The sequence below is a fragment of the Pristiophorus japonicus genome, chromosome 16 (assembly GCF_044704955.1).
Source record: "Pristiophorus japonicus isolate sPriJap1 chromosome 16, sPriJap1.hap1, whole genome shotgun sequence".
NCBI classification, from domain to species: Eukaryota; Metazoa; Chordata; class Chondrichthyes; family Pristiophoridae; genus Pristiophorus; species Pristiophorus japonicus.
Genome location: NC_091992.1, coordinates 118,720,812 through 118,737,127, shown reverse-complemented (window position 1 = coordinate 118,737,127; position 16,316 = coordinate 118,720,812).

Genomic DNA, 16,316 nt, shown 5'->3' with positions numbered 1-16,316 from the left:
AACGTAGACATGGGCAATCAATCCTGACCATGCCAGCACCACCCACAAAAAATTGCTTGAAACAACAGGGTGAATTGACTGATGTGCACTTGGAAGTTTTGACATTTTCAATTGAGGACAGGCATCACTAAACAGTTAAATCAACTCCAGGTAAGTTTTTATTTAAAAAATTGCTCTGGAGAATGAAAGGATCCCTTCAGCATGTGTGAACCCAGGTTTAATGTCGCACTGGAGTAATGCTCCTTGCAATGCTAAACCCAAGCGATGTGCTCTAAAGTGTCTCACGCTGCTTCTCTCCAAGATCAGGGAAGGAATCAACTTTACAGTTACATTACAACTTTAGCATTGAAGCAAAGTGGGAGGCATTTCTCAATGATGCTAAAGCTGCGATGTAACCACACCCACAATGACAATATTGGACCAACAATTGTGAGCGGATGCCTCTGACAGAATTTGTTTTACGAAAGTACCTGGTGGTCCCGGAGGAACGAACACTTCTGGTCCGAGGTCGAGATGCGCATCCCAACAACGTATGCGGATCCTGGGGTCACATGGGCCTGGACCACCAATCACAGTGTAATATTCTCATTGATAATAATGGTGAGTTCCATTTGTATGAGATCCCATTACCATCAATGAGAATATCCCCCAAAACACAGAAACACAACACAATCAATTAAAAAAACATACGTAAAATTAATTGAATTTGAATTGAATTGAATGTTTTAGGGAAAAAAATATTTTTTTGAAAATGCTTTTAAAATGTTTTAATAGGGTTAAAAATAAACTTAACTTAATGGACAGGATTTTTAATATAAAAATTAGTGATAAAATGTAATTTTTCTACCTTTTAATACTGTTACGCTGGTAAAAGCAGTCATAAGAGTTTGAAGGACATTCGCTGGGCAAGAGTTGGGCAAATAGCTCAAATCTCCGCCCTTTTCCCAGGATGCTTTGGATCTGTCAAAAGACATTTTTTCAGATCGCAAGTGCTGGGTTTAGGTGCGTGCGATTTGCGCGCCTAAACCCGGAACTTGCGGGGTCACTTTGGGCATGTGCACGTACCGTACGCACCTGGAGAGCTCGCAACTTATGGCCCAATATTTTGAAGTGTAAGCCTTGTGGCACTTCAGGAGAAGTTCTCTAATCTCCTGTCACCAGGTGGGGAACTAAATTCAAAGTGAGTGCAGGTAGGAGATAAGGCCACAGCACTATAGTGCTGATGCTCTGATCCGCACCCTCTCTTAAATTGCAACTCTTCCCACTCTGAGTGCGGGATCAGTCAATTCACCCTGTTGCTTCAAGCAATGTTTTTTGATTATTCGTCCACGGGATGTGGGTGTCGCTGGCAAGGTCAGCATTTATTACCCATCCCGTTTATGAGTTAACTCAGATATATTTGTGCTGTAAACTCAAATAACAATCATAATATTCTTTTAAATTAAGTGTCTGAGTGCTAAATATCCGTTGCACCTCTTAAAACAGACGAAATCAAGCAATATTGGCTCTTATTCGATACATTTCTGGAAAGTGGAGCTTTCGCCGTTAATATCCTTCAATTGAGTAAAAAATTCAATCCTTAATTTAGTGCAATAACCCTCAAAGATTTACCGAGAGTACTAGCTCGGAAAGCATTATTAATAGGTTAATTTGTAACAGAAGGAGGTATGTACTGCAGGGCTGCAGGAACAATGTTCAAAGAGGGAATTTTGTTCAGCAACGTGAAGTGCTGAAAGTGTGGCAAAGATCCCATCCTGAGCAAATGAAGTGTAGAACTCTGCATCCTAAATCTCAACGGAAGCAGCAATGTCTGGCCGTAGTCAGTGCTACTTCCATAGGATTGAATAGCAGCCTGAAACACTGAGATTTAGAACTATTTACCTTACTCCCGAGCTCCACACACCAGCACAGATGTTCCTTGTGGAGCTGTGGTTACCGGCGGAAGCTGGAAAGGACACACATGCAGCAGCCTACTAGGCCCTAACTAGACGCGTGGAGCCTTACACGCTTGTTCATTAGCCTCGGAGAGACAGTCTCCCTTTCACCTCTCTGTGTTTATACAAAGAGTAAGTTATCCCACCTCTGAAAATGAAAGCGGGCTGCTCCGACCACAGCCTAATAAAAACCTGACATGAGGCACAGCTGCCAAGAAAAGCCAACCTGGAACTCATTTAAGAAATGATCAGTAACAAGAAAGTAGTTACCTATAAAACTATAGATAACACCACAAGTAATGTTAACCAGAGTCTCTGTGTGCCGCTGACTGCTTTATTTATATTCTGGGACTGATACGTTGCAACATATATGCACTATCGCGATGCCTGCTCTCCGGCGAATGAGAGATTTTAAGAGTAACATACACTGCATGCAAATCTCTACACAACCACATCTACAGATTCCATGATCCACGTTTATGGAAAATGTAATGTTGACTCAAATAATTAGGTGTAATCAATAGGAGGAGGAGGCTGAATACTAAAGGCTGTCATTATACAACCGCAGTAGGTAATTTGTTTAATTGTAGTGAATAAAGTGCCTTTTCACTTCATTAATGAGGCCCTTCCCTGTGACCCCGACTCATGCTACATCTTCCACGGTTCTGGTGTTGACACAGCTCCCGAATAAAATGGCATGTAAATGCACCAAGAGTACGTAGTCTGGATTGAGACCAGCACAGAAAGCCATGTCTCCTGTCTGGGAATTTCACTTTGGTTTGGATCTGGAGGCGAGCCAGCATGAGCGCGGACCTGGAGTGATTTCAGAGTCTGTCTCCGGAGCACGCCACACGCGTCTGCAGGTAATAGGAGCTGGCAGTGTGATCTCACTGCCATCTGCCCTGTGTGCCTATGTGGCTCAAGACTCCGAGCCCGTGGTCTGTGCAAGGGTAAACAGTCAACCTCAAACCTGAAGTGGGAATGCATCTAATCAGCGTGCCTTGCATTCCGCTGGGCGCCAACATACCCCCCCCGACCAAAGCAAAGGGGGACGGAAAAGGGAATGATCCAACTCTGGAGGCTGATTCAGCTTACAAGGCAGAACTGCTGGAAAGCAGCATGGTGGCAACGATGGGGTCCGCAGTATTCGTCAGAGTGGATGGTTCCAAAGTTGTCCCCATGACCATCATCATCATAGGCAGTCCCTCGGAATCAAGGAAGACTTGCTCCCACCCTTAAAATGAGTCCTTGGGTGGCTGAACAGTCCAATATGAGAACCAGGTGGGACAGATAGTCATTGAGGCAAAGGGTGGGTGGGACTGGTTTGCCGCACGCTCCTTCCGCTGCCTGCGCTTGATTTCTGCACGCTCTCGACGATGAGACTCGAGGAGCTCAGCACCCTCCCGGATGCACTTCCTCCACTTAGGGTGGTCTTTGGCCAAGGACTCCCAGGTGTCAGTGGGGATGTTGCACTTTATCAGGGAGGCTTTGAGGGTGTCCTTGTAACGTTTCTCTGCCCACTTTTGGCTCGCTTGCCGTGAAGGAGTTCCGAGTAGAGCGTTTGCTTTGGGAGCCTCGTGTCTAGCATGCGAACAATGTGGCCTGCCCAGTGGAGCTAGTTGAGTGTGGTCAGTGCTTCAATGCTGGGGATGTTGGCCTGGTCGAGGACGCTAATGTTGGTGCGTCTGTCCACCCAGGGGATTTGTAGGATCTTGCGGAGACATCGTTCGTGGTATTTCTCCAGCGACTTGAGGTGTCTGCTGTACATGGTCCATGTCTCTGAGCCATACAGGAGGGCGGGTATTACAACAGCCCTGTAGCCCAATGGCCTGGATGATAGCCAGATATGCTTGTTCCAATTGCAGGAGGGGGTTTGAGTGACGGGCGGCCTGAAGGTTGAGACCGCATTCATTTGGGTCTTTAGAACCAAGCATTCTAACGCGTGTCAACACCAGGCGCAGCACACTGTTTCCTCTGCTCCTCTGTAATGTTTATTTGCTCATCGAGAAAGTCGACATTCTCCACGATCGGGCAACCAATTACCGTGTTTCCTTTCATCTCCCCACTAAACTGCACGTTGCAAAATCTTTTTTTGCAGGGAAACTGCACGTGAGCATTAATTGCAGCAGCCTGCTGGCTTGTGATATTTAAATGAAATTATTAAATAACACTCTCATTTAGGCCTCGGGGCTGTTGTGGACATGTTACGAACAGAAAAAATTTCACACTTCAATGGAACATTAATCCAGATTGAAGCAGGCAGCCGACAATGTCAAAAAAAGTTAATTTAAAAAAGGGTCAAATTTATTAAGTTATACGTTCTGATTTTTTTTCTCAGCTAACGAGACCACCAACAGCTATTTTTCTTCCTTAAAAACTATTGCAGAAATCCATTACAAATAATCAGTAAAAATTTACCCTGAAAATTCTTCCACCCACTCTATGAAAAATGCTGACTTCTTTTAATGCTTGACCAATGTTATAATAACCACAAAAAGTATTGCATTACTGTAGCAGCAATTCTATTAGTACAGCATTGAATGGGATGCCATTGGCTTGTACACTTACTCTATTCCGCTAATTTCCCCTCTCAGTCAGATGAGATCAATCAGTTATTGTTCCAGGCCACTAGGTGAGACACTGTGTGGACATGAAGCATGCTGTCTCGAGGTGTTGGAAGAGAAACGATTGATCGCAATCCTCAAAAATAATTTTAGGGCCTGTTTTTACTTTTTTCAGTGAAGGTGAGCTTTGAGAGCACTGGCTTCAACCCTCTTTCTGCTCTCTTGAGCATCCCTGATTATAATCGTCCAACCATTGGTAGCCGTGCCTTCTGTTGCCTCGGCCCCAAGCTCTGGAACTCCCTGCCTAAACCTCTCCACCTCTCTACCTCTCTTTCCTCTTTCAAGACGCTCCTTAAAACATACCTCTTTGACCAAGCTTTTGGTCACCTGCGCAAATTTCTACGTATATGGCCCGGTGTCCAATTGTTTATCTCATAATACTCCTGGGAAGTACCTGGGGACGATTCACTATGTTAAAGGCACTATATAAATGCAAGTTGTTATTGTTCAACGCAATCGATACTGATGTTTGGATCACCTAGAATTCTCCAATGTAAGACTCCAACATCCAGAAGCCCAAATCCTGGAAATCCCTCCCTACTTTTGGCAAATTTTGTTCTCTATCTCCATTTCGATTTCTTCCCTTTCAGCTGTGCTTGGCATCGCTTAAGTGTCTGAGGAACAGAATTAATATTTTTAAACATGAAAATGAAATAGAATTCTGCATATCATAATAACTCTCTAGCTTATATAAAATAATAGTACATTGCTTGCGGCGTTGTCCATTGTTAGTTGATGAATGTACGTTTTTTCTTAATAGACACTGATGGAGTTTAGAAATTTCAGCAATGTGCTCCACAGAGCCCCCTATTGGTCAGCGCTTGTAACTACGTCGTGCCAGTGGACAGCAAAATTGAAGGTGAAAGTTGACATAACAAGTTACAATGGTAAATACTTCCTAATAGCATGACCAAAAAAAATCATGACAACAGGAAGTAAGGTTTGTGGACAGGAAATGCATACAAGGTTTTTTTAAAAGTATATTCTTCATAGGGTGACACGTGTGTTAATCAGCTGTGTAATAAAAATTTGCACCAAATTTTAGCTCATCAGGAAAATATCCCTTATCGTTTACTAGGGATGATTCTATGGCTATCACTGCGTGAGCACACCTGTTTGTTGGTCAGAAAAGCAACTGAATTCCACGAGCAGAAGCAAAAAATGCAAAATTACGAGTTAGTTTTCTGCACAACGCAGGCATGTGATACGGCCCCAGAAACAGAGGTTTTATTGAACAAAGTATCAAAATGCAATGTAACTATTTTGACGGTGCTACACAGTGGGTGGTGGCTGGTCGCCCTCTATTAGTTTAACTGGCAGACAGAAGGTCTACTGCTCAGATCCTGCCACTGTTTCCTTCCTCTGAGATTGAGGAGTCTGCTATTGAAAGGCATTCTGTCAGTGGAGCTCACATGCCAAGAGGAGTTTGGCACGGAAATTCTGGGGGTAATTTTGACATTGTGCAACAATGTAAAGCGGGTGATAGCGAATCTGGAGCCCATTTAACATCTCTCCCGATTTTTATTTCCATTGATTCTCTTGTCACTTATTTCGCACTATCGCAAAAAGACAAAATTACCCCCTATGTCAATTCATAGAATCACTACAGTAATTTTGGGCCATTTAAATTTTTGGGAGGTTTGTCTGGCTTCTATTTTTTTTATTCATTCCTGGAATGTGAGTGTCGCTGGCAAGGCCAGCATTTATTGCCCAGCCCTAATTGCCCTCCAGAAAGTGGTGGTGAACGGCTGCAGTCCGCGTGGTGACGGTACTCCCACAGTGCTGTTCGGGAGGGAGTTCCACGAGTTTGACTCGGCGAGGATGAAGGAACGGCCGATATATTTCCAAGTCAGGATGGTGTGTGACTTGGGAGGGTAACGTGGAGGTGATGATGTTCCCATGCGCCCTGCTGCCCTTGTCCTTCTGGGTGGTAGAGGTCACAGGTTTGGGAGGTGCTGCTGAAGAAGCCTTGGCGAGTTGCTGCAGTGCGTCTTGTAGGTCTGTTATGTCCTTCACTCTTTTTTGGGGGGGCCATTTATTTTATCCTTTCTTGTTCTCCCCGTGCATCATCAGGACTGATAATCTGGCCAAGTTGTTCTCCGTTTGCTACCAATGGCACTTTCTAACAAGTTATGTGGGAGTACTGTGAATGACACTCCATCCAGATTATCCAGCTTGTCTGTGAGGGGGAACTTGACCTGTGCTCTGTACCTCTACACGATGGCACAGTTGAGATTGGGAATGCACCATGCAACCTGCATCCTGTGCAAATTACAATCTGTGGGAACAAGCACTGGAGACGTTTCCAACTCAATGGGCTGCTATCCTATCACTAATATAATTCCGCCTTAGTATTCAGAGCATGTGGATCAATCAATGATCTGTGAGAAGTGAACAACAATGTTGTATAAGATACTTGCAATTATAAGATAAATTCACTCTCACTCATGGAACAAAAGGTGAGAGAATCGGTGCCTCGGCATTACAGTTCTATATCGGACTTGTGCTGCTTTCAAGCACAGCTCCTCGCTGCTGTATTTACCTGCATATAGAAACATGCTTTCAATAAATTAGGTGAAATCATTGAAGACTGCTCTTTTCTCCAAAAGTATCATCATCTATACAGTAAAAGTCACATTTTTAGCTGAAAGCCTTGACACGAAACGTGCATAAATAAGAATCAGAGTACAGGTGCTTCTTTCCATCATTCTTAGACTCAGACAGTTTCATTCGATTTTTGAAGTTTTCTAGTTATGTGTTATCGTTCACATTCAAAATATCAAAGTTTGTGGAACAGAGAGTTTATAAATTAATTTGTGCTTTTGCTCAAGGCTTCAACTTTACACCTGAATTCAGGAAGCGTGCACTCAAATCCAGGCAGTTCGCAGTTTAGACTGGGAGGTTCAAATGCATATGTTGACAAGCAAAGATTAATGTAGACGCACTTTATTAAGTAACTATTCATATTTCAACAAATACCTCAACCCTAGTCCGACAAGTTCAAGGAGAGGGGATGCAAATATATTTGGCTTTTAGTCATGTTGCACACACAAGAATCTGTGATGTAGATTTTACAGCGACCTGCTTGAAAATATTCGCCTGCATTTGTTTTGCAATACCTTGGCATCAAGAAAAAAAAGGGAACAAGTAACTTAGAGAAAGAAGCAGTATTAAAGATCCGTGCTGTGCAATTCTCTTTCACTGTTGCTTACGTGTATTGGAAACACGTTGATCTGGTTTATATATTTATTATGCATATTCTATAAGGAATGTTATGCAGTTATGAATTACACATAGGCATAATTTCAAGTATGTATATAGAGAAGTGAAACAATTATCATGAGGTTAAAACATATGTGTAGTTCAATGCTATAATTACCCATAGTTTGTCACATGTATATAGTTAAATTACCCATATTTGGCACATGGATATAGTTAAATGATAAAATCATAGTTTGAGGCAGAAATATATTTCAATGACATAATTACTCATAGTTTGAAGCATATATATATATATATATATATATATAGTTAAATAAGATAACTATCCATGATTTGAAGTTGTATATAGTTCAATGATAATATTATCCATAATTTAAAACATGTCTATAATCAAATTGCATAATTACCCACAGTTTGAGGCATGTGTATAGTTCAATGATATAATTATTCATTATTAAAGCTTGTATATAGTTAAATGATAGAACTACCCATAGTTTGAAGCATGTATCTAACTAAATGGTATAATTAACCATAGTTTCAAACATCTATATAGTTCAATGCTATAATTTTGAATCAATCGAAGTATGTATATATCAAATTATGTATTAAAGGGGCGGTGTCAGCGATACGAAAATGGCGATGGAACCTCTGGGGGCGAAATTGCCCCACACCCCGATTGGGGGTGGTAACCTTCCAGTGCCCGCTGCTGAATGCTGAAGCCCCTCCCCCACCACGGAAATGTCCTTACCGCCCCTGAAAGGAAGTGGAGCATAATCTCCCGTGCTCCACTTCCTTTGGGGGGGTGGGGGGGGAGGGCAGTAACCAGGGCACTAATGGGGCAGGAGTCAAACACCACATGCTAAGCAACCCCCTCCCCCGGGCAAAAGCTGGGCGCCCCATTAGCGCCCCAGTGAGGCGTTAACGAGGCTATAAAAAGATGCAATTTCGCCCCCAGAAAGCAGAGATGGTGGTGAACGGTTGTTTTTCAGACTGGACGGAAGAATGCAGTGGTGTCCATATATAACTTTTTGATACATATCAATGGCCTGGACTTGGGTACACGGGGCATAATTTCAAAGTTTGCAGATGACACGAAAGTCAGAAAAGTAGTAAACAGTGAGGAAGGTAATAGCAGACTTCAGGAAGACAGACAGACTGGTGAAATGGGCAGACCCATGGCAGATGAAATTTAATGCAGAGAAGTGTGAAGTGATGCATTTTGGAAAGAAGAATGAGGAGAGCCAATAGAAACAAAAAGATACAATTTTAAAGGGGGTGCAGGAACAGCGAGACCTGGGTGTTTACATACAGAAATCTTTGAAGGTGACAGGACAAGTAGATAAGGCTGTTAAAGAATACAGGGTCCTTGGCTTTACAAATAGAGGCATAGTACAAAGCCAACTCTATTAGCCAACACCAGTATTTAGGGTGCTTTTCATTGGCATGTGTTTAATTCAAGCACTCCCTACATCCATACTGCGAAACTCTGTTCTAGCCATAGAATTATAGGCCCAAAGCACCAAGCAAGCTGGCTGTCTCAGACGCTAGCTCTGCAACACAAGCTATTTACATCAGAACTGCACCTGACACAACTTGAGCTTGTAGAAAGGAAGAGTGCTACCTGCCTGATGTGTCAGAGCAGGAAATGTTTGAGTTCACAGGCTTTGAATGTCCACAAAATTTGGCTGAAACATAACCTTTGACAGATGTGAAAGGATTCTGCAAGCTGGCCTTCAGCAGTTTCAGGCAGGGAATGTTTTGTTTTCCATCCTTCTGTCCTGGTGTTCACTGTGGAAATATATGTGTAAATATATATATATATATTATATGTCCTTATAATGGAGGCAGGACAGGAGCAAGAGGAAGAGGAAATGACAGATGCACCCAGGACACCAAAGGAGAAGAAGACCAACTATGCAGCACCCTTCCACCAGATTTATGGACCTTGCAGCTCCCTTTGATGTCTCAGAAAAGATCTGCAAGCTTCAGTAAGGAGGCAGTAGAAAGACCTCTGTCTCCCATTGAAAATTGACCTCCTAACACCCTCCCAAACACCAAAAAAAATGAAAGCTTTTAATTTAGGACGCTGGACTCCATAACGCAAAGTGGTTTCGCCATGCGTGTACAAAAGCAAAATACTGCGGATGCTGGAATTTGAAATAAAAACAAAGATCCCGGAAATCTCAGCGGGTCAGGCAGCATCTGTGGCGAGACGCAGAGTTAATGTTTTGGGTCGATGACCCTCGCTATGCATATGTCTTCTTACTGCAAGTATTTCTTCTTCCCACTGTGGCTGCCCTTGTGCTGAGGAGATACCTGACGGCCAGGGATGCCAGCAGTGCTCGGGTGTGTGGTGGTATCTTGAGCTTCTTAGAACCAAGGTGACCCTTGTCTTAGGGTTTCTGAGTCCTGGGTGGACTTTCCAGCTGACTGTTTCACCTCTGCCTTTCCTTCAAGTATATTCCATTCTCCCTGCCGCCATCTCTTCAAAGTTTCTCACCTGCCCCCACCAAAGCCATTTGAGGCCTATGTCCTGCCTATACTAGAATGTTCTGCCCACCTTCCGGCCTGTCTCCTTAGACAGCACTCCATGCCTCTGCATATTGAAATAAGCTGACCCTGCAGTTTAAGCTGGGGTCGGCACCACAACCTCAAGGTGTGCTGGAGTCCCACCCCACCCGAGTACTGGCAGCCAATGGCACTGTCAGAATTGGGGGCCGAAGGCGTCAGGATGGCCTACATTCAGGATGTTGCATTTCTGTGCAAAACAACAGAATTTCACGACTATATGCCATGTCGTGACTAAAAGGCTCAGGGACCAAGCAGATTTTCTGATAAAAACAGAGTGATGTGAACGAAAATCCCCAACACATTCACAAAAACAAATACCAGACAGGCAGGGTTTAGTGAAATGAACAGGAAACACAATGAGCCCGTGGAGGGATTAAGTTAGTAGAATTCATTTCATTTGGCATCCCTTTGCATTTCAATCATCGACAGCACTCGGGTCAATGAAATTTAGAAATTCCTCCAACTATTAAAGTGGTATTTCATATCCTTAAAGCTTCAGACCAAAGCAAAATATGCTACTTCTTTCTGTGCATAGATTCTGGGTAAAGAATACTTTTTAATATCAGTTACTATTCACTTTCAAATGAACAGGAATGTAGAATTTTCAGTAGGATCATCATGTTTCTGTTTAGTTAACTGGTAAAAGAAACTTCTGTTCGGAGATATGTGACAATCGCAATAACAATTCCAGCGAGCGCAACGTTTAGAATGTAACATATCACACTGCAATAGACAGAAGCAGGCATCTCACTTCACACCACGCACCAGGATGAACTGTGCGAGGTGAGAATTTATTCAGCTCTTCTCATTCGTGAAGTAAAAAGTATCTGTTGTGTCGGGCTGTGTCTCAGCCTCTATAGGATAACATTCCCTGAAATTTCCCCTCTGTGTGATATATTGGCTCCAAATTTGTGGTCGGCAGCTAAGGAGTATAGCGTTGACATCTGATCAAATTCTGCAATTACCTCGTGCGAGCCCCCCTTTCGAGAAGTTGCTGTCAAAGTGCTGCAGAGTTGTGCGCAGTGTAGTGGCCCATGGATCCCAGGGGCGCACCATTGTGCGAACGCCAACCTGAGATCATGTGGAGCGATGTTTCTTTCACTTCCTGACTCTTAGCCAATCAGGAAACAGAGGAATTTGCTGATCATCCCTCGACTCATTTTCCAACATCAACAACAACCTGTATTTCTATAGCGCCTTTAACGTAGTAAAACGTCCCAAGGTGCTTCACAGGAGTGTTATAAGACAAAAATAATGTAATTTGACACCGAACCAGATAAGAAGAAATTACGGCAGATGACCAAAGGCTTGGTCAAAGAGGGAGATTTTAAAGAGCATCTTGAAGGAGGTAAGAGAGGTAGAGGTGGTGAGGTTTAGGGAGGGCGTTCCAGAGCTTAGGGCCCAGGCAGCTGAAGGCACGGCCACCAGTGGTTGAGCAGTTATAATCAGGGATGTTCAAGAGGGCAGATTTTGAGGTGCGCAGACATCTCGGTGGTTTGTGAGGCTGAAGATTACAGAGATAGGGAGGGGCAAGGCCATGGAGGGATTTGTAAACAAGGATGAGAATTATTTATTAATTTAGCAGGCAGAAATGCTACTTTATTAATACAATATAATCATTGCAATTGTATTTAATACACAAACCAAGATTATAATACACAAACCTATAATTACAGTCTTATAGTCCCATCAAATGTGTTTTGCCCCATTAGACTGACTGACTTTAGAAGAATTTGAATAATCCAAAATCGAAAGTATAAGCCCATAATTTTCCGGGGTGGTAGCGGGCACCATCGGAGTTGGGTCAGGTGGGAAAGTTGTTATTTTTGGGAGTGGGTCATGCCGTTGCCACTCGCCTTTCCCCCAGAGGCATCTGTCAGCGTAAACCCGACCTGGCCGGCAGACCCAATTTAAATTATTAGTACAAAAGCAAAATACTGCGGATGCTGGAATCTGAAATAAAAACAGAAAATGCTGGAAACACTCAGCAGGTCAGGCAGCATCTGTGGAGAGAAAGCAGAATTAACGTTTCAGATCGATGACCCTTCGTCAGAACTGGAGAGTGTTCGGAAAGAGTATATTCTTAAGCACTGATAGGGGGAGGGGAAGAAAGAACAAAAGGGAAGGTCTGTGATAGGGTGGAAGGCAGGAGAGATTAGAGAGACAAAAGGGATGATGGTCTAAATTCAAATGGTAATGCCAGGAGCTAGAAAAACATTAGTCAAGATAGGGTGATAATGACCAGCTGCCATTACAGACAAGGAGAAAGAAACAGGCTCCAGGCTCTGGGGGGGCGGGGGAAAGTGAGCCAAAGATAGGCAGTGGTTACGGTCTGAAATTGTTGAACTCAATGTTGAGTCCTGAAGGCTGTAAAATGTCTAAACGAAAGATGAGGTGCTGTTCCTCGACTTGCGTTGAACTTCATTGGAGCAATGTAGGAGGCCGAGGATGGAGAGGTCAGAGTGGGAGCGGAGTGGAGAATTAAAGTGACAGGCGACCGGAAGCTCAGGGTCACACTTACAGACTGAACGGAGGTACTCCGCAAAGTGGTCACCCAATCTACGTTTGGTCTCTCCAATGTAGAGGAGACCACATCGTGAGCAGCGGATACAGTATACTAAATTGAAAGAAGTACAAATAAATCGCTGTTTCATCTGGAAGGAGTATTTGGGACCCTGGACAGTGGGAAGGGAGGAGATAAAAGGGCAGGTGTTGCATCTCCTGTGCTTGCACGGGAAGGTGCCGTGGGAAGGGGAGGGGTGCTGGGAGTGACTGCGGAATGGACCAAGGTGTCGCAGAGGGTGTGGCCCCTTCGGAATGCTGAGAGGGAAGGGGAGGGGAAGATGTGATCAGTGGTGGGATCACGCTGGAGCTGGCGGAAATGGTGGAGGATGATCCGCTGAATGTGGAGGCTGGTGGGGTGAAAGGTGAGGACAAGGGGAACCCTGTCATGGTTCTGAGAGGGAGGGGAAGGAGTGAGAGCAGAGGTGCGGGAAATAGAATGGACACAGACGAGGGCCATGTTAACCGCGGCGGAGGGGAATCCTCGATTGAGGAAAAAGGAAAACATGTCAGAGGCACTAGTGTAAAAGGTGGCATCGTCAGAATAGATGCGACGAAGACGGAGAAACTGGGAGAATGGATGCGGGGTGGGAGGAAGTATAGTCCAGGTTGCTGTGGGAGTCAGTGCATGCTGGTCGGAAGCCTATACCCAGAAATGGAGACAGAGAAGTCGAGGAAGGGAAGAGTCAGAGATGGACCATGTGAAGGTGAGGGAAGGGTGGAAATTGGATGCAAAGTGAATGAAATTTTCAAGTTCAGGGCGAGAGCAGGAAACAGCACTGATACAATCATCAATGTACCGGAAAAGAGGTGAGGGAGGGGACCCGAGTAGGACCGGAACAAAGAATGTTCCACATATCCCACAAAAAGGCAGGCATAGCTAGGACCCATGCGGGTTCCCACAGCAACACCTTTAATTTGGAGGAAGTGAGTGGAGTTAAAGGAGAAGTTGTTCAGTGTGAGAACAAGTTCAGCCAGGCAGAAGAGGGTGGTGGGGGATGGGGACTGGTTGGGCCTCTGCTCGAGGAAGAAGCAGAGCGCCCTCAGGCCATCCTGGTGGGGGATGGAAGTGTAGAGGGATTGGACGTCCATGGTGAAAAGGAGATGGTTGCGGCCATGAAACTGGAAACTGTTAAAGTGACAGAGGGCGTCGGAGGAGTCACGGATATAGGTGGGAAGAGAGTGGACAAGGGGAGAAAAAAGAGTCGAGATAGGAAGAAATAAGTTCTGTGGGGCAAGAACATGCTGAAATGATGGGTCATAAGAATATAAGAATTAGGAACAGGAGTAGGCCATCTAGCCCCTCGAGCCTGCTCCGCCATTCAACAAGATCATGGCTGATCTGGCCGTGGACTCAGCTCCACTTACCCGCCCGCTCCCCGTAACCCTTAATTCCCTTATTGGTTAAAAATCTATCTATCTGTGATTTGAATACATTCAATGAGCTAGCCTCAATTGCTTCCCTGGGCAGAGAATTCCACAGATTCACAACCCCCTGGAAGGAGAAATTCCTTCTCAACTCGGTTTTAAATTGGCTCCCCCGTATTTTGAGGCTGTGCCCCCTAGTTCTAGTCTCCCCGACCAGTGGAAACAACCTCTCTGCCTCTATCTTGTCTATCCCTTTCATTATTTTAAATGTTTCTATAAGATTACCCCTCATCCTTCTGAACTCCAACGAATAAAGACCCAGTCTACTCAATCTATCATCATAAGGTAACCCCCTCATCTCCGGAATCAGCCGAGAGAATCGTCTCTGTACCCCCTCCAAAGCTAGTATATCCTTCCTTAAGTAAGGTGACCAAAACTGCACGCAGTACTCCAGGTGCGGCCTCACCAATACCCTGTACAGTTGCAGCAGGACCTCCCTGCTTTTGTACTCCATCCCTCTCGCAATGAAGGCCAACATTCCATTTGCCTTCCTGATTACCTGCTGCACCTGCAAACTAACTTTTTGGGACTCATGCACAAGGACCCCCAGGTCCCTCTGCACCGCAGCATGTTGTAATTTCTCCCCATTCAAACAAGAGAGTCTACCGGGGCAGTCCTATTTGTGGATCTTGGGAAGGAGGTAGAAGTGGGTTGTGTGGGGTTGGGGAACTATGAGGTTGATGGCTGTGGAGGGAAGATCTCCAGAGGAGATGAGGTCAGTGACGGTCTGGGAAATGATGGCTTGATGTTCAGTGATAGGGTCATGGTCCAGGGGGTGGTAGGAGGAGGTGTCAGAGAGTTAGCGATCAGCATCTGCAAGGTAGAGATCGGTTCACCAAACAACAGCGCCACCCTTTTCAGCAGGTTTGATGACAAGGTTGGGGTTGGATCTGAGCGAGTGGAGTGCGGCAAGTTCAGAGGGAGATAATTTGGAGTGAGTGAGGGGAGCAGAGAAATTGAGACGGCCGATGTCCCGTCGGCAGTTTGCAATGAAGAGGTCTAAAGAGGGTAAGAGGCCAGAGGGAGGGGTCCAGGTAGAGCGAGAATTCTGAAAATGGGAGAAAGGGTCAGCTGTGCAGGAGGAAGACTCTTGGCCGAAGAAGTGGGCATCATCATCATCATCATAGGCAGTCCCTCGAAATCAAGGAAGACTTACTTCCACGCTAAAAGTGAGTTCTCAGGTGACTGTACAGTCCATTATGGGAATTACAGTCTCTGTCACAGATGGGACAGGCAGTCATTGAAGGAAAGGGTGGGTGGGGAGTATGGTTTGCCGCACACTCCTTCCGCTGCCTGCTCTTGTTTTCTGCATATTCTCGATGACGAGACTCGAGGTGCTCGACGCTCTCCCGGATGCACTTCCTCCACTTAGGGCAGTCTTTGGCCAGGGTCTCCAGGTGTTGGTGGGGATGTTGCACTCTATCAAGGAGGCTTTGAGGGTGTCTTTGAAATATTTCCTCTGCCCAACTGGGGATTACCTGCCGTGTAGGAGTTCCGAGTAGAGCGCTTGCTTTGGGAGTCTTGTGTCGGGCATGCAGACAATGTGGCCCGTCCAATGGAGTTGGTCGAGTGTGGTCAGCGCTTCGATGCTGGGGATGTTGGCCTGATCGAGAACGCTAACGTTGGTGCGTCTATCCTCCCAGGGGATTTGCAGGATCTTGCGTAGACATCGATGGTGGTATTTCTCCAGTGATTTGAGGTGCCTGCTGTACATGGTTCACGTCTCTGAGCCATACAGGAGGGTGGGTATCACTACAGCCCTGTAGACCATAAGCTTGGTGCCAGATTTGAGGGCCTGATCTTTGAACACTCTCTTCCTCAGGTGACCGAAGGCTGCGCTGGCGCACTGGAGGCGGTGTTGAACCTCGTCTTCGCTGTCTGCCCTTGCTGATAATAGGCTCCCAAGGTATGGAAAGTGGTGCACGTTATCCAAGATCACACCGTGCATCTTGATGACCGGGGGACAGTGCTGTGT